Below are 19814 nucleotides of genomic sequence, written 5' to 3' on the forward strand. Positions count from 1 at the left end.
ATAGTCTCGATTTTGTGTTCTGAGAGCGGGAAGCAAGATCTTCATAGCCTTGAAAATAAATATAGAAGACTAGAAATAATATTGATAATTTTTTTGAAGTCAGTGTAATAAAGGACTAAAATATTCTTAATGAATTTGAATTATTATTTATCATTACTATTATTTTCTACTTTACAACTAAAACCACTTTTTATCCCACCTGTGGGAATTTCAGAGCTCAAAGAACAAACATGTATCGGGAAATTAATCCATGTCAGGCATTACACTAGGAATTAGACATACATCTTTTTGCTTAGCACAGTACTCAGATTGATCTTGGCCTTGCAAAATATTGACAGAAAAACTAGAATATGTTTTAATTTCTTTAGGTATCCATGAAGTAACTTCTAGCTTTGTATGAAGGAAATTCCCAGAACATGAACCACAACCATCTTGAAACCAAAAAGCAAATGCTGATGAATTCTGAATTTCCAGCTGCCTGGGACTCACTTATCGAACTCCATTATCAGTGTTAAATGAAACCATGTTGGAGCCTGAGGTAAAAAGAAAAATATTAAAAGTGTGAATTTACATACACCTAACAAAATATCCTCCTATATTTTGAACCAAGTGGGAAAGTTAACAAAAGTTCTACAATTAAAACAGTTTACACACCATTGTCAGCCTTCATAGATCCTCCTGGCAGAAGCCAAGAGGGTTGCACTGGCTGAGAATTGTGAGCTGATTGGAAACAACTGTTCCTGTTGCATAATAACCCAGCACTGTCAGGCAAACAAACAACAAGATGTCTTTATTTACATTTTTGTGTTTTTAATCATGAATTTTTGCATTAATTTTGATTTTTTAAAATATTGTATTAAAATACTATTTTCATTTCTGAGTTTTTTGGTGCCTTCTTAAATTTTTCTCTGAGGTAGTGATGCTAATCCCAGCTCAGCCTTGTTCATTATTATAATTTATCTAACATTGACTTAGATAAGAATATAACTTATCTAACGTTGACTTAGATAAGTTTCAAAACTTCTTTCTCATCCAGCCTGTTCATTGAACCAAGACTGGTTCTTGAGGCACAGTCAAGTCATTAAAAAGTCAGACAATGAATGGAAAAGAAGCTTAAAAGATGAACACTGTCACGCCTGTAATCCCAGCACTTTGGGAGGCCGAGGTGGGTGAATCACCTGAGGTCAGGAGTTCAAGACCAGCCTGGCCAACATGGTGAAACTTCGATTTCTACTAAAAATACAAAAATTAGCCAGGCGTGGTGGTGGGCGCTTGTAATCCCAGCTACTTGGGAGGCTGAAGCAGGAGAATTGCTTGAACCCAGGAGGCGGAGGTCGCAGTGAGCCGAGATCATGCCACTGCACTCCAGCCTGAGTGACAGGAGCAAAAAAAAAAAAAAAGAGAGAGAGATGAACAGTGATAATGCAAAAAGTTTTTTAAAAACCTACAACGTACTAAATACTTAAGAGTTAACTGTATTTTCTTTACAATTATTTATTGGTGGCATTTTGAATTGTTTAATCTTATTTTGAGAGGTTGCTGTTAGTGATGCTTTAACTATTTCATATTTTCAGAAAGACTTTTATAACCATTATTTTGTTTAAAGCCTAGTTGAGTATATTGGATCCCTACTGCAGATTTAAAGGAAATAATGTTTTTAATTGAGTCATTAAAAATGACAAAAGTAATAGATTTTTTAATAAATGTTTTTCATTCTACCTTCAGAGTTCACTGAGTGAATCAGAGTCTCTTGTTAACCTCACTTCTAGATTGTTCCAAGTGGTACGTGTCACATCTTAAGTGACTAACTGAACACATTTCACTCAACTAAGTGGCCTGGATCAATTATGCAGAGATATAGTGAAAGTTTGCCTTTCAGTGAATGTTTCCTTCTTTTAAAAAAGTTCAGTGTTTATTATATCTACGTACTAGTCTCACTCAAAGACAGAAAACCACCTTTTTTCAGCATATTTGATCTAAATCTCAGAGTGAAGGAGCTATCCATAATAAACCAACGGGCTGAATGAATTCCTCTAAGCCCTTTAGAGGGCAGAGCAAACATTTGGGGTTGCAAAAAGAATGACCTGGGTACATCTGCACTTGGGTAAGTGAACTCAGAAAGCTCATATCACGTATTTATGTGCTATGGCTGATTTAAAAAAAAATCTTAGAATTATAATTTAGGTCTGATTTGTTAGACACTATTAAAGGGTTCTAATACAACAGCTTGTATTCTCGAGTTTCTAAATTTCCTTTTGTATGCCAAGTACCATTGCATTTATATAGCACATCTTGCTATTATTTTTCAAGAGGCAAATTACTGCTTTATTTTGTCCCAGGCATATGGATTGTACACAGTTAACTCTGTCCTTCATTGCAGTAATGAATTTTTATTTTAATCCTTTACATTTATTAATAGCTTTCCCCCATTTTTTCCCCTTTCTCTTTCCAAGGAGAGTAGAACCCCTCTTTACCTTAACTCGTAGTGAAACACTTTTAATTTTGGCCATCCAAAAAAAAAAGAAAACATTTCAGGAATGTCTTTTTAACTTTTTGTTTCCTGATAAACTAACTCTTCACTAGCTTTAGAGTCAGATCTTGTTTGAACCCAACTCCAACACTGACAAGCCAAGTGACCCTATCCTAGGCAAATAACATTACCTCCCTGGCCTGCTTTCTCATCAGCTTTATGTGAATGGTAGTGCCTATCTCAAAGCCGAATTGTAGGGATTACAGCAGTAACTTATCTAATGTGCCTAGTACTTCTTACCAGCAATTTCAAATGGTTCAACTTAATTGTAAGGGTTCAACAGATTATGGCTTCTGTGTTTTCCCTGGAAAGAGTCTGGCTGGACAGGGACTTCAAGGGCTTTTGCCTTGTCTAAGATGAAATGCAGTTTATCTCATGCAAAGCTCATAGAAAATAAGGTGAGCACCTAAGTATAAGATGTTTACCTTGATGGCCAACTAAGATGGTTGATTCTTTTTGCCTTTACTACAGGCTTTCATTAGTTTTGACAGATATTCAATGAAAAGCTGGCTCTGCCCTATCTTTTACAGAACTTTCTTAGAAGAGAAAATTATTTTCATTTCTTTAGTCGTTTTCCAGTTCTCCATGGGTCGTATTGCTAAAGTACACAGAAACTTTTTTTCCTCTTTTTCCCTTTAGGAAAGCCCAAGATAGAATCTTAATTTCTTAAACAGTAAGTGTTTTGTTAAATTCCTATCGCAAGTTTTCATGACCCATGATAAGAAAAGACATTTCAGAAAAGACTGCAGAGACCACAGGATGCTACTGCTTACAGATGACACTGTTTCTGAAAGGCAAATAAATAAAGTTAAATTGCTAACTTCAACATAGCCTTGGTTTATATCTCAAACAACAAAGATATCTGAAAAAGTTTTATTTTTTATTCCAACTTCTATAGGTTTTTTTGCTTTCTTTGACAAAAGTGAACTTCCTTTTCTTTTACTTATTCCCAGTAGGACAAATCCTCATTTTGTTACTACAACCTTTCAGTTCCCTGCCTTAGGGCAAAGCTCTGTTTGACATTAATGGAAGCTCCAAGTCTGGCCCAGAAATGTGGGGACAAGACGCAAAGATGAGGTCGTGATTGAGGCCATGAAAGTTAATATTCATAAACTCAAATATACTTTCATGATGTTCAAATAGAGAAATAAAAATATATCAGCATTTCAGCAAAACATTTGTTATTCCTGCAAGCTTTATTATTAATTTATTTAGAAAGATGGTTGGCGGAGATGCAAGGGAAAAGATCATGGAAACTTGAACTAGGATTACAGATCCATTCCTGTTTTTCTCTCAAGGACTTAGTCTAACACTTCTCACGTGTTTTCTTTTCACACATTTTCCAGTCATTCCTCATCAGGTTTCATATTTTCACATATGATATGTGTATATCATATTTTCATCAACCCAAAACATTATTGTGACACTCTGAAAACACTTTTTGAATCAAAGAGAAACCGGTACAGCTTACTAATGAAACTAGTAAATTACCTCAACTCTCATAAATATCTTTTAATCACAAGTAATCTTTTGGTTAAATCCTCGTTCTTCGTATAACTCAGGAGTGATAGTTAATTTTTTAATTATCGAAGTTTTGTGCTCACATTGATTATATTTAATTTAAACCTTAAATGGAATAGATTTGGGGGGATTATTATGATTCCTCTTCAACATCTCAAATAAAAATTCTTCTGGCTAGGTGCGGTGGCTCACATCTGTAATCCCAGCACTTTGGGAGGCCAAGGCGGGCAGATCAGTTGAGGTCAGCAGTTTGAGATCAGCCTGGCCAACATGGTGAAACCCCATCTCTATTAAAAATACCAAAAAAAAAAATAGCCAGGCGTGGTTGTGGGCACCCCTAATCCCAGCTACTCAGGAGGCTGAGGCAAGAGAATCACTTGAGCCTGGAGGGGGAGGTTGCAGTGAGCCAAGATTTCCCCACTGCACTCCAGCCTGGTCAACAGAGCGAGACTCCATCTCAAAAAAAAAAAATTTTTTTTTCCTTTGGCCTTTGGAGGCAATTTCTACCTACCTAAAATGTTAATAGGATTGGCATGGATTGCTTTTTTTTCCTTTCCTTCTTTATACCGTATTTCATTTTTTCCTCTGTACTTTTCAAACTTTCTACAAAACTAGTAATAAGTTAAAAAGATTTTAATCAAGTAAGGTATAAACTAACTTTGTGTGTGTGTGTGTGTGTGATGGAATCTTGCTCTGTCGCCTCGGCTGGAGTGCAGTGGCCCAATCTCGGCTCACTGCAACCTCTACCTCAGGGTTCAAGCAATTCTCCTCCCTCAGCTTCCTGAGTAGCTGGGATTACAGGTGCCCGCCACTACACCCAGCTAATTTTTATATTTTTAGTAGAGATGAAGTTTCATCATGTTGGCCAGGCCTGTCTTTAGGTATATAAAAAATGACTTCAGGTGATCCGCCCACTTTGGCCTCCCAAAGTGCTGGGATTATGGGCATGAGCCACCGCACCCAGTCTAACCTGTTTCTTTTAGGACAAAGTTTCTCACAGTTCTGTGGAAGAAGTAGGTTTTGAACAAGATTCTGAATGGAGGTAATGCTGTGACTTGGCAGAGATGAGAGGAGAGAAGCAATGCTGAGAGAACAGTGACAGATAAGGGTTATTCCACAGTAAGCATCATTTTTGTGGCCAACTTTGAAGCACACTGGAAAGAGTTCAGAACTTAGGGAGGATTGTATTCACTGTAATTTTCACAGCAAAGATACTGCAAAGTCACTCTTGTGTTGTAATGATGAATCCTATAGCAATGTTTGCATAAACTAGATTCTGCTAATATGTTTTCTTTGATTGATTGCTAGTTACTGCTCTGTCTAGTTCACTGGATTTTGAACATTTTTGTTGAAAACTCACATATGAAATATATTTTACATATGGCAACCCAGTATACATAAGCATGCACACAAACACATTCACATTGTATACCTAGACCTATATCAATACCTATATCCATATCAATACCCATATTTTTAGGTATATAAAAATGTTGTGCTGCAATATTTACCCTTGCAACATAGAATACACTCCTGTTCTATTCTACTCTGTCCTTCTCTATTCTATTCTATCTTGCTCTATTTAGTTATTTCCATTCCATTGTACTCCACTTAAAAAGAAATAGTGGCTGTGACCTACTAAGGCCCATCACTTGAAAAATGCTAGTTTAGTAAATGCTTGGGTGACAAAGTCCTTCTGCCTGAAAACAGAAGCATGGCAAATATTATAATATTTTGTTATTATAATATATTGTTGCAACAGTCCCAGCTTAATACAAAAAATAAGCCCAGGCCTGTGGAAGTATAAAAGATAAAATAATATTTTATAATTAGAATCACCAGGGCTTGTCTTGGGACCTTTGGTGGGGGCAAGAGAGAACTGAAAATGACTCGTGTTATGTACCTAAAGGATCTGAAGCCAGTGACTTTGTGGAGAGTACTGGAAACATCAGAAGAGGGTAATGGTTTGAGGGTATGATGTGGCCCTTTACTCTTTCTTTCAGACAGAAATGTTTGTCCATTTATGTAGTTTAAAATGATCAAACTCTCAATGTGTCTTTTTCCCTGTCTTTTAAAAAAATAACTTTTATTTTCTATTAATTCATAAGCATTACACAGTGAGTTATTTTGATTTCTATGTCTTTCTTTGTTTGCCACAGTAGAGCATATGATGTTCTATGAGAACATGGAATACAGACATGTTAAAAAACAGTTTGTTTACTGAAACATTTTTCTTCTTCTTCATTTTTTTTTTTTTTTTTTTTTTGAGACAGAGTCTCACTCTGTCACCAGGCTGGAGTGCTGTGGCGCAATCTCAGCTCACTGCAACCTCCAACTCCCTGGTTCAAGTGATTCTCCTGTCTTAGCCTCCTGAGTAGCTGGGATTACAGGCATGTGTAATCACCACGCCCGGCTAATTTTTGTATTTTTAGTAGAGACAAAGTTTCACCATATTGGCAAGGATGGTCTCGATCTCCTGACCTCATGATCCACCTGCCTCGGCCTCCCAAAGTGCTGGGATTACAGACTTGAGCCACCACACCCAGCCTGAAACATTCTTCTTTAAGAAGTTGCATGTGTGCAATTCTCTCCTTCTCTTTATTTGCCAGCACTTAGTACAATTGAGAAGCCTACTATTTGCAAGAGGGAAGAGTTTGGCCTAAGACAGAACTTAGTTTAAATTCCAGCTCCTGACACTTAACAGCCTTGGAATCTTAGAAAAGAGTGTAGTGTCTCAATTAGTCAGAATGTTTTCAGTGGCAAGTAACAGAATCACAAATCAACCACTATTTCTTTTTAAGTGGAGTACAATGGAATGGAAATAACTGAGCAGAGGAAGTTAGAATAGAATAGAGAAGGATAGAGTAGAATAGAACAGGAGTTTATTCTATGTTGCAAGGGTAAATATTGGGCAAAAAGGGAAATCTAAGTCTAACATGACTGTGTTATTACCTTGCAAATAATGATTCCAGGCATCTATGACTCTTTCTTTCAGAACTTTCTTTCTTTCTCTGTGTTAGCTTTATTCTCAGTCTCACTATAAGTCTCTTTGTGTTAGCAAAAAAAGGCCTCTAACAGCTCCAAACTTGTATTCTACAGTTTAACAACTCCAAGGGAAAGAGAACTACTTTCCTAAATGTTTTAGAAAAATACTCTGGGGCTAATGTTGATTGGTTATAATTCATCTGAATTGAGTCATATGCCCATCTCTGAACTAATTGCTATAACAAAGAAGATGCTTTGCCTTCATTTGCTAAGCATGGGTCACAAACCCACCCCTACAACCTGGAGAGGATCCATCCATCTGAACCACATGAGTGGAGAGTAAGGGTTCTCCAGAGGAAAATTAGAAAACACAAGGAGAATAAGAAGCAAAAAATAATAGATAGCCACTTCATCTCATAAAGCTTTATATCTAAAATACAGATGAATTTTAAATAAAGTTGTTCTGAAGATTAGAAATAGGGAGAAGATTTTTAAAAACCTGGCAAAAGAGTAGTTACACAATGAGAGAGCAAATGAAAATAAAAAAGCAAACAGAGTAAAATGGTAACAACAGAGGAATTAGGTAAAAGGATACATTAGTTTTCCTTTTACTATTTTTATTTTTTAAAGTTTGAAATTATTTCCATACAAAATATATTTTTCCATATAAAAAAAGAGCATCTGTGACTTCTGGTTTCCTGTTCTGCATGTAAAGACCTTGGAAACAATGGCTGTGTCCTAACAACAAGTAAAAAAAAAACTGAACAAACTGAAAAAGCAATAACTCTTCTTGAGTCTCAAAGAAAGAGGAGGACATGAGGCAAGTCACTGCCCTCAAAAGTGGAGAGACAGGTGGATACAGGGCGTGCCAGAGCAGATGTGCAAGCTGAGACGTCAGGAAGCAGTGTCAGGGGAGGAAAACACAAACCGCAGTGGACAAATTGATGGAGGCTCATTGTGGACACTTCTGAGAGAGAAAAACTCCAGGAGAACCCAGTCATAGGGAGGTTCCCACAATACTGTGAGATTTATGTTCAGGAGATCAAGCAAGTTACCACAGTAAATGCCGGAGGAAAAAATCTCCTTACACTTCTGGCAGGGGGATGGGAAAAGGAACCATTTTGAAATATATCAGAGCATTTTGTTCTTAACGAGAGCCTCAGGAGAAACTAATTAACAAAAGTCTAACCTTCTGGGGCATTATCAGAGCCTAACTAACCTGGAGACGGGAAATATCCAAATCCACTCAGCTCTGGCCTTTCACATAGGAGAAGGGAAATATCCAACTCTGCATCCTCTAGCTTTCCATGTTGGGGAAAGGAAAATACCCAGCTCCAGCCTCCTCTAACCATACTGTTCCACTTAAGTGAGGGGACTGGAAGCCACTGTGAAGTAACAGCCCAGAGTCACAGCCTCACTAAAAGACTTGAAACTTAATCATAGGACTACAGAACACTCCTTCTCCCCTCACACCTTATCACCACATGACTAAGGCCTACTTACTGAATTATTTTTTACCCAGCAAATCATGTCTTCCTCTAAACAAAAAATTACAAGTTATACTGTAAGGCAGAAAAACAGCTTGAAGAGGCTGAATAAGCATCTGAACAACCATATATGGCGGGAATGTTGGAATTAAGCCAAGAATTTTTTAAACTATAATTAATATGACAATGGCTTTAATGGAAAAAGTAGAGAGCATGGAAAAAGGGGTAGATTATATAAGCAGAGAGATGGAAATTCTAGGACTGAATCAATCAGAAATACTAGATATCAAAAATGCATCCACAGAAATAAAGTATGCCTTTAATGGGTTCATCAGTAAACTGGACAAAGCTGAGGAAAGACTCTCTTAGCCTGAGGATATGACCATAGAAACTTTCAAAATTGAAAAGCAAAGTGAAAAAAGAAAAAAATAGAACAGAATATCCAAGCTCTGTGGGACAACTACAAAACATGTAATGTATTGATACTGAGGAATACCAGGAGAAGAAGAAACAGAACAAATATTTGAAACAATAATGTCTAAAAATTTCCAAAGATGAATGTCAGACACCAAGTTATAAAAGTAGGAAGCTCAGAGAACATTAAACAGGATAAATGCCCAAAAAGCAACAGCTAGACCTACTACATTCAAATTATAGAAAATGGAAGATAAAAACTTCTGAAAGAAGCCAGGGGCAAGAGAAGGAGCAGTGGGGAGGGGTCAGGGAATCTTACCTATAAAGCAGGGGTTCTCAGCCCTGGGCCAGAGACCTGTACTGATCTGTGGCCTATTAGGAAATGGGCTGTGCAGCAGCAGGTGAGCGGCAGCAATGGAGCATTACCACCTGAGCTCCGCCTCCTGTCAGATCAGCTGCAGCATTAGATTCTCACAGGAGCGTGAACGCTATCGTAAACTGCACATGCAAGGGATCTAGGTTGTACACTCCTTATGAGAATCCAATTAATGCCTGATGATCTGAGGTGGAAGAGTTTCAACCCAAAACCAATCCCACCCCCTGACCCCATCTGTGGAAAAATTGTCTTCCATCAAACTGGTTCCTGATGTCAAAAAGGTTGGGGACTGCTGCTTAGAAGAGCAAATTATATTTGACTTCTCAGAAACTATGCAAGCAAGAATAAAGCGGAATCAAATCTATACAGTATTGAGAGAAAAAAACACTAATCTAGAACCTTGTACCCTGTGAAATTATTCTTCAAAAGTGAGGAAGAAATAAAGATTTTCTTAGACAATTAAAAATTGAGAAAATTTGTTGCCAGTAGGCCTGCCTTGCAAGAAATGTTAAAAGAAGATCATCAGAAAGAAGGAAAGTGACCTAGGTCAGAAACTCACATCTACGTGAAGAAAATAAGACCAACAAAGAGAAGATAAGTGAAAGTAAGAAAAAAACTTTTCTGATTGTTGATTGATCTAATAGACAATAATTTTTTCAAAATAACAATAGTAACAATTTTTTTGATTATATATGCTTATGTATGATTATATATGAGTGAAATGAATGACAGCAGTGATACAAAGAATGTGCTGAAGAAATTCAAATTATTTTTTAAGTTATCCACACTATCTCTGAAATGCTATTGTATAATTTAAAAGTGGATTTGGATTAGGTGTAAATGTTTATTGCAAACACTAGGAAAACCTTTTTTAAAAATCAAAAAGAAAAATAAATAAGCTAAGAAGGGAAGGAAAATGGATCTGTAAAATAATCAATTAAAACCACAAAAAGCAGAAGCAATGGGAGACAAAAATAGAAATAAAGAACAGAGAGGCCAGGCATGCTTGTAATACCAGTATTTCGGGAGGCCAAGGCAGGAGGATTGCTTGAGGCCAGGCGTTTGAGACCAGCCTGGGCAATACAGTGAGACACCATCTCTACAAAAAAAATTTTTTTTAATTAGCTCAACATGGTGGTACATGCCCGTAGTCCTAGCTACTCAGGAGGCTGAGGCAGGAGGATCTCTTGAGCCTAAGAGTTTGAGGCCACAGTGAGCTGTGATCATACTACTGCACTTCACACTTGGTGACAGAGTGAGACATCTGAAGAAGAAAAGAAAGAAAAGAAGATCTTGGGGAGGGCCCAGGAAGATGGCCTAATAGGAACAGCTCCAGGAAATGCAAGGGGTCGGGGGATTTCCCTTTCCTAGCCAAGGGAAGCCATGAGAGGCTGTACCAGGAGGAACAGTATACTCCTGCCCAGATACTGCACTTTTCCCACAGTCTTCACAACTGGCAGACCAGGAGATTCCCTCCAGTGCCTGGCTTGGCAGGTCCCTTGCCCACAGAGCCCTGCAAAGTAAGATCCATTGGCTTGAAATCCTTGCTGCTAACGCAGCAGTCTGAGATAGACCTGGGACACTCGAGCTTGGTGGAGCAGGGGCGTCCACCATTACTGAGGCTTGAGTAGGCAGTTTTATGCTCGCAGTATAATCAAAGCTGCTGGGAAGTTCGAACTGGGCAGAGCCCACTACAGCTAAGCAAGGCTGACTGCCTCCCTAGATTCCACCTCTGTAGGCAGGGCATCTCTGAACAAAAGTCAGCAGCCCCAGTCAGGCACTTACAGATAAAAACCCCATCTCCCTGGGACAGAGCACCTGGAGTAAGGGGCAGCTGTGGGCACAGCTTCAGCAGACTTAAATGTCCCTGACTGATAGCTCTGAAGAGAGCAGTGGTTCTCCAGCATAGCATTCAAGCTCTGAACAGACAGACTGCCTCCTCAAGTGGGTCCCTGACCCCCAGGTAGCCTGACTGGGAGATATCTCCCAGTAGGGATCTGACAGACAACTTGTACAGGAGAGCTCTGGCTAGCATCTGGTGGGTGCCCCTCTGGGACGAAGCTTCCAGAGGAAGGATCAGGCAGCAATAGTTGCTGTTCTGCAGCCTCTGCTGGTGATACCCACAAAAACAGAGTTCGGAGTGGACCTCCAGCAAACTCCAACAGACCTGCAGCTGAGGGTCCTGACTGTTAGAAGGAAAACTAACAAACAGAAAGGAATAGCATCAACATCAACAAAAAGGACATCCACATCAAAACCCCATCAGTAGGTCACTAACGTCAAAAACCAAAGGTAGATAAAACCACAAAGATGGGGAGAAACCAGAGCAGAATGGCTGAAAATTCCAAAAACTAGAACACTTGTTCTCCTCCAAAGGCTCACAACTCCTCACCAGCAAGGGAACAAAACTGGATGGAGAAGGAGTTTGATGAATTGACAGAAGTAGGTCAGAGGTAGGTAATAACAAACTCCCCCAAGCTAAAGGAGCATGTTCTAAACCAATGCAAGGAAGCTAAGAACCTTAAAAAAAGGTTAGACGAAATGCTAACTAGAATAACCAGTGTAGAGAAGAACATAAATGACCTGATGGAGCTGAAAAACACAGCATGAGAACTTCGTGAACCATACACAATTTTCAATAGCCAAATCGTTCAAGCAGAAGAAAGGATATCAGTGATTGAAGCTCAACTTAATGAAATTAAGCAAGGAGACAAGATCAGAGAAAAAGAGTAAAAAGAAATGAACAAAGCCTCCAAGAAATATGGGACTATGTGAAATGACCAAATTTATGTTTGATTGGTATACCTGAAAGTGACAGGGAGAATGGAACCAAGCCAGAAAACACTCTTCAGGATATTATCCAGGAGAACCTCCCCAACCTAGCAAGGCAGTCCTACATTTACATTCAGGAAATACAAAGAACAGCACAAAGATATTCCTCGAAAAGAGCAAGCCCAAGACACATAATCATTAGACTTACCAAGGTTGAAATAACGGAAAAAATGTTAAGGGCAGCCAGAGAGAAAGGTTGGGTTACCCACAAAGGGAAGCCCATCACACTAACAGCGGATTTCTTGGCAGAAACTCTACAAGCCAGAAGAGAGTGGGGGCCAATATTCAGCATTCTTAAAGAAAAGAATTTTCAACCCAGAATTTCACATCCAGCCAGACTAAGCTTCATAAGAGAAGGAGAAATAAAATCCTTTACAGACAAGCAAATGCTGAGAGATTTTTTCACCACCAGGCCTGCCTTATAAGAGCTCTTGAAGGAAGCACTAAACATGGAAAGGAACAACCAGTACCAGCCACTGCAAAAACATGTCAAATTGTAAAGACCATCAACACTATGAAGAAACTGCATCAACTAATGAGCAAAATAACCAGCTACCATTATAATGACAGGATCAAAATAACACATAACAATATTAACTTTAAATGTAACTGGGCTAAATGCCGCAATTAAAAGACACAGACTGGCAAACAGGATAAAGAGTCAAGATCCATCAATGTGCTGTATTCAGGGGACCCATCTCACATGCAAAGACACACATAGGCTCAAAATAAAGGGATGGACGAAGATTACCAAGCAAATGGAAAGCAAAAAAAGCAGGAGTTGCAATCCTAGTCTCTGATGAAACAGACTGTAAACCAACAAGGGTCAAAAGAGACAAAGAAGGACATTACATAATGGTAAAGGGATCAATGCAACAAGAAGAGCTAACTATCCTAAATATATATGCACCCAATACAGGAGCACCCAGATTCATGAAGCAAGTTTTTAGAGACCTACAAAGAGATTTAGACTCCCACATGATAATAGTGGGAGACTTTAACACCCTAACACCCTACAGATCAATAAGACAGAAAATTACCAAGGATATCCAGGACTTGAATTCAGCTCTGGACCAAGTGGACCTAATAGACATCTACAGAACTCTCCACCCCAGATCAACAGAATATACATTCTTCTCAGCATCACATCATACTTATTCTAAAATTGACCACATAATTGGAGTAAAACACTCCTCAGCAAATGTAAAAGAACAGAAATCACAATAAACTGTCTCTCAGACCACAGTGCAATCAAATTAGAACTCAGGATTAAGAAACACTAAAAACCACACAACTACAAGGAAACTGAACAACCTGCTCCTGAATGACTACTGGGTAAATAATGAAATGAAGACAGAAATAAAGATGTTCTTTGAAGCCAATGAGAACAAAGACAAAACGTACCAGAATCTCTGGGACACATTTAAAGTAGTGTGTAGAGGGAATTTTATAGCACTAAATGCCCACAAGAGAAAGCAGGAAAGATCTAAAATTGACACCTAACATCACAGTTAAAAGAACTAGAGAAGCAAGAGCAAACAAATTCAAAAGCTAGCAGAATAAGACGACAAGAAATAACTAAGATCAGAGCAAAAATGAAGGAGATACAGGCATAAAAAAACTTCAAAAAAAATCAATAAATCCAGGAGCTGATTTTTTGAAAAGATCAACAAAATAGGTAGATTAATAAAGAAGAAAAGAGAGAAGAATCAAATAGATGCAATAAAAAATGATAAAGGGGATATCACCGCCAATCCCACAGAAATACAAACTACCATCAGAGAATACTATAAACACCTGTATGCAAATAAACTAGAAAATCTAGAAGAAATGGATAAATTCATGGACAAGTACACTCTCCAAAGACTAAACCAGGAAGAAGTTGAATCTCTGAATAGAACAATAACAGGTTCTGAAATTGAGGCAGTAATTAATAGCATACCAACAAAAAAAGTCCAGGACCAGATAGATTCATAGTCGAATTCTACCAGAGGTACAAAGAGAAGCTGGTACCATTCATTCTGAAACTATTCCAAATAATAGAAGAAGAAGGACTCCTCCCTAACTCGTTTTATAAGGCCAGCATTATCCTGATACCAAAACCTGGCAAAGACATAACAAAAAAAAAAATTTTAGGCCAACATCCCTGATGAACATTTCTGTGAAAATTCTCAATAAAATACTGGCAAACCCAATCCAGCAGCACATAAAAAGCTTATCCACCACGATCAAGTCGGCTTCATCCGTGGGATTCAAGACTGGTTCAACATACACAAATCAATAAACATAATCCATCACGTAAACAGAACCAATGACAAAAAACACATGATTATCTCAATAGATGCAGAAAAGGCCTCTGGCTTGGTTCCATTCTCCCCATCATTTTCAGGTATAGCAACAGCCCTTCATGCTAAAAACTCTCAATAAACTAGGTATTGATGGAACATATTTCAAAATAATAAGAGCTATTTAGGACAAACACACAGCCAATATCATACCGAATGGGCAAAAACTGGAAGCATTCCCTTTGAAAACTGGCACAAGACAAGCATGCCCTCTCTCACCACACCTATTCGACATAGTATTGGATGTTCTGGCCAGGGCAATCAGGCAAGAGAAATAAATAAAGGTATTCAATCAGGAAAAGAGGAAGTCAAATTGTCTGTTTGCAGATGACATGATTGTATATTTAGAGAACCCCATCATCTCAGCGCCAAATCTCCTTAAGCTGATAAGCAATTTCAGCAAAGTCTCAGGATACAAAATCAATGTGCAAAAATCACAAGCATTCCTGTACACCAATAACAGACAAAACAGAGAGCCAAATCACGAGTGAACTCCCATTCACAATTGCTTCAAAGAGAATAAAATACCTAGGAATCCAACTTACAAGGGATGTGAAGGACCTCTTCATGGAGAATTACAAACCACTACTCAAGGAAATAAAAGAGGGCACAAGCATCCTATCATGCTCATGGATAGGAAGAATCAATATCATGAAAATGGCCATAGTGCCCAAAGTAATTTACAGATTCAATGTTATCCCCATCAAGCTACCACTGACTTTCTTCACAGAATTGGGAAAAATTACTTTAAACTTCATATAGAACCAAAAAAGAGCCACATTGCCAAGACAATCCTGGGCAAGAAGAACAAAGCTGGAGGCATCACACTACCTGACTTCAAACTATACTACAAGGCTACAGTAACCAAAACAGCATGGTACTGGTACCAAAACAGATATATAGACCAATGGAACACAACAGAGGCCTCAGAAATACCACACATCTACAACCATCTGATCTTTGACAAACCTGACAAAAACAAGAAATGGAGAAAGGATTCCCTATTTAATCAATGGTGCTGGGAAAACTGGCTAGCCATATGCAGAAAGCTGAAACTGGATCCCTTCCTTACACCTTACACAAAAATTAACTCAAGATGGATGAAAGACTTAAATGTAAGACCTAAAACCATAAAAACCCCAAGAAGAAAACGTAGGTAATAGCATTCAGGACATAGGCATGGGCAAAGACTTCATGACTAAAACCCCAAAAGCAATGGCAACAAAAGCCAAAATAGACAAATGGGATCTAATTAAATTAAAGAGCTTCTGCAAAGCAAAAGAAACTACCATCAGCATGAACAGGCAACCTACAGAATGGGAGAAAATTTTTGCAATCTATCCATCTGACAAAGGACTAATATTCAGAATCTGCAAAGAACTTAAACAAATTTACAAGAAAAAACAAACAACCCCATCAAAAAATGGGCAAAGGATATGAACAGACACTTCTCAAAAGAAGATATTTATGCAGCCAACAAACTTATGAAAAAATGCTCATCATCACTGGTCATTAGAGAAATGCAAATCAAAACCACAATGAGATATACCATCTCACACCAGTTAGAATAGCAATCATTAAAAAGTCAGGAAACAACAGATGTTGGAAAGGATGTGGAGAAATAGGAACACTTTTACACTGTTGGGAGTGTAAATTAGTTCAACCACTGTGGAAGACAGTGTGGCGATTCCTCAGGGATCTAGAACTAGAAATACCATTTGGCCCAGCAATCCTATTACTGGGTATACACCCAAAGGATTATAAATCATTCTACTATAAAGACACATGCACACATATGTTTATTGCAGCACTGTTCACAATAGCAAAGTTTTGGAACCAACTCAAATGCCCATCGATGATAGACTGGATAAGGAAAATGTGGCACATATACACCATGTAATACTATGCAGCCATAAAAAAGAAGGGGTTCATGTCCCTTGCAGGGACATGGATGAAACTGGAAACCATCATTCTCAGCAAAGTAACACAAGAACAGAAAACCAAACACTGCATGTTCTCACTTATAAGTGGGAGTTGAACAATGAGAACAAATGGACACAGGAAGGGGAAAATTACACACTGGGGCCTGTCAGGGAGTGGGGGGCTGGGAGAGGGATAGCATTAGGAGAAATACTTAATGTAAATGACGAGTTGATGGGTGTAGCAAACCAACGTGGCACATGAATACCTATGTAACAAACCTGCATGTTCTGCACATGTACCCCACCACTTAAAGTATAATTCTAAAAAAAGAAAGAAAGAAAAGAAAAGAAAGCCTTGAAGAGAAATCAGTACAAATACGGTAGATGTTAATCCAACCATCAGTAATCATTTTTAACATCAAAAGTTTAAATGCACCATCTATAAGACAGATATTGTCTGAGTAGATTAAAAAAATGCCAAACTATATATTGTCTGGAAGAATCCCCTTTTAAATATAAAGGTACATATAGTTTAGAATTAAATGAATAGAGAAAAATATGGCATGTTAACACTAATCAGAAGAAAATGGAATCACTATATTAATTTCAGACAAAGATGACTTCAAAGCAAGGAACGTTATCAGGGATACAGAAGAGCATTACATAATGATAAGGGGGTCAATTCTAATAATATATAACAATTCTTCATGTATACTCACCTAACAACAGTGTCAAAACAGCTGGGGCAGACACTGATAGCACTGCAAAGGCAGAAATAAATGAATTCATCATTATAGCTGGAGACTTCAACATCTCTTTTTCAGAAATGGACACATCCAGCAGGCATAATATTAGTAAGGACCTAGTTGAACTAAACACCATCAATCAACTGTATATAACTGGCATCTATAGATTATTTTATCCAGCAACAGCTAATTACAAATTATTCTCAAACTCATATGAAACATTCATGGATATAGACCTTATTCAGGACCATATGTCACATCTTAACAAATTCAAAAGAATATAAATTAGGCAGTGTCTGCTTTCAGACCATATGAAATTAAACTAGAAATCAATAACAAAAAGATAATTGGAAAATACCAAATCCCAAAATGCACACAGATTAAGCCACATGCTTTTTTTTAAGAAAAATACAGGGTCTCATTCTGTCACCCAGACTGAAGTTCAGTGGCATGATCATAGATCACTGCATCCTCAAACTCCTGGGCTCAAGCAATCCTCCTGCTTCAGCCTCCTGAGTAGCTAGGACTACAAGCACACACCACCATGCTGCACTAATTTTTTTTATAACTTTTGTAGAGACAGGGTCTTGCTGTTTTGCCCAGGCTGGTCAGCAACATGATTTTAAATAACATGGGAGTCAAAGAAGAAATCTCAAGAGAAAATTTAAAATATAAAATTTGTGAAATACAGCAAAAGCAGTGCTTAGAGGAAAATTTATAGTATTAAAATGCACATATTAGTAAAAAAAAATCTAAAATCAATATTCTAAGTTCCTATCTCAGAAAACTAGAAAACTAGAAAAAGAAGAGCAAATTAAATCCAAACTAATCAGTAGGAAAAAAATAAGTATTAGAGCAAAAACCAAGTTAATAAAATTGAAAATAAGACATCAATAGAGAAAATCAATAAAATCAAAAGCTGGTTCTTTAAAAAGTTCAATAAAATTAATTAGCCTTTAGCCAGGTAAACTAGGAAAAAAGAGAACAGAAACTACTAATATCAGAAAAGAAAGACATGACATCATTACAGAGCCTATAAACATTAAAAGGATAATAAAGAAATACTGCAAACACCACCACCACACACAAATGTGATAACCTAGATAAAATGGAGCAATTTCTTGAAGAACACAATTTGCCAAATCTCACAGAAAAAGAAATAAGACAATTTGAATAGCCCCATATTAAGGAAATGGAATTGATAATAAACTTCCAAAACAGAAAGCACCAAAACCAAATAAGTTTACTGATGAATTCTCCAAAATATTTAGAAAGAAATGTTAGCAATTCTCTACAATTTCTTTCAGAGTAGAGAAGCAGAGGAAATATTTCCTAACTCATTTTATGAGGCCAATATTACTCTAATACCCAAACTGGACAAAGGCATTAGAAGAAATAAAAACGACAGATCAATACATTTTATGAAAATAGCTATAAAAATCCTCAGTAAATCATATCAAACAATGTATATAAAATCATAAACCATGACCAAGTGGTATTTATCCTTGGTATACAAGTTTGGTTCAACATTTGAAAATCAATTTTTGTATTCCATCACATCAACAAGCTAATAAATAAAAACCACATGATCATATCAATAGATGCAAAAAACACATTTGACAAATTCTAACATTCATTCATAATAAAAAAGCTTACTAAACTAGAAATGGAGGTGAACTTCATCAACCTGAGAGACAATATATACAAAAACCCTACAGCTAACCTACAGTTAGCATTATACTTAATGGTGAGAAACATAAAGCTTTCCCAAAAATTTCAAGAACAAGGCAAGGATGTCTCTTCTCATCACATTTTATCAACATTGTACTGGAAGTTTAGCTAATACAACAAGGCAGAAAAAGGAAAGGAAATAATATCTATACAGGTTAAGAAGGAAGAAATGTAACTCTTTATGTAAAGGTGATATGATTCTCTCAAAGAATTGATTTAAAACAAACAAACAAAAAATACTCCTGGAACTACTAAGCAATTTTAGCAAGGCTCCAGGATACAAAGTTAATATAAAAAAGTCAATAGCGGCCAGGTACAGTGGCTCACGCCTGTAATCCCAGCATTTTGGGAGTCCAAGCTGAACAGATTGCTTGAGCCCAGGAGTTCGAGACCAGTCTAGTCAACATGGAGAAAACCTGTCTTTACTAAAAAAATAGAAAAAATTGCCAGGCGTGGTGGTGCATGCTTGTAGTTCCAGCTACTCGAGAGGCTGAGATGGGAGGATCACCTGAGCCCAAGATGCAGAGGTTGCAGTGGGCTGAGATTGCACCACACCACTGCACTCCAGCCTGGACCATAGAGCAAGACCCTGTCTCAAAAAAAAATGAATAAATAAATGAATAAGTCAATAGATTTTCCATATACCAGCAATGAACAAGGGGAATTTGAAATTAAAAACACAATAACATTTACATTAGCACACCCCAGAAAGTACTTAAGTATAAATCTTACAATATGTGTACAAGATTTGCATGAGGGAACCCACAAAATTCTAATGAAAGCTATCAAAGAAGAATTAAATAAATGGAGAGATATTCCATATTCATGGATAGAAAGTATCAACATTATCAAGATGTCAGTTCTTCCCAACTTGGTCTATAGATTTAAAATAATTACAATGAAAATCCAAGTTACTTTGTGGATA

The sequence above is a fragment of the Pongo pygmaeus genome, chromosome 2 (genome assembly GCF_028885625.2).
Source record: "Pongo pygmaeus isolate AG05252 chromosome 2, NHGRI_mPonPyg2-v2.0_pri, whole genome shotgun sequence".
In the NCBI taxonomy this organism is placed as follows: domain Eukaryota; kingdom Metazoa; phylum Chordata; class Mammalia; order Primates; family Hominidae; genus Pongo; species Pongo pygmaeus.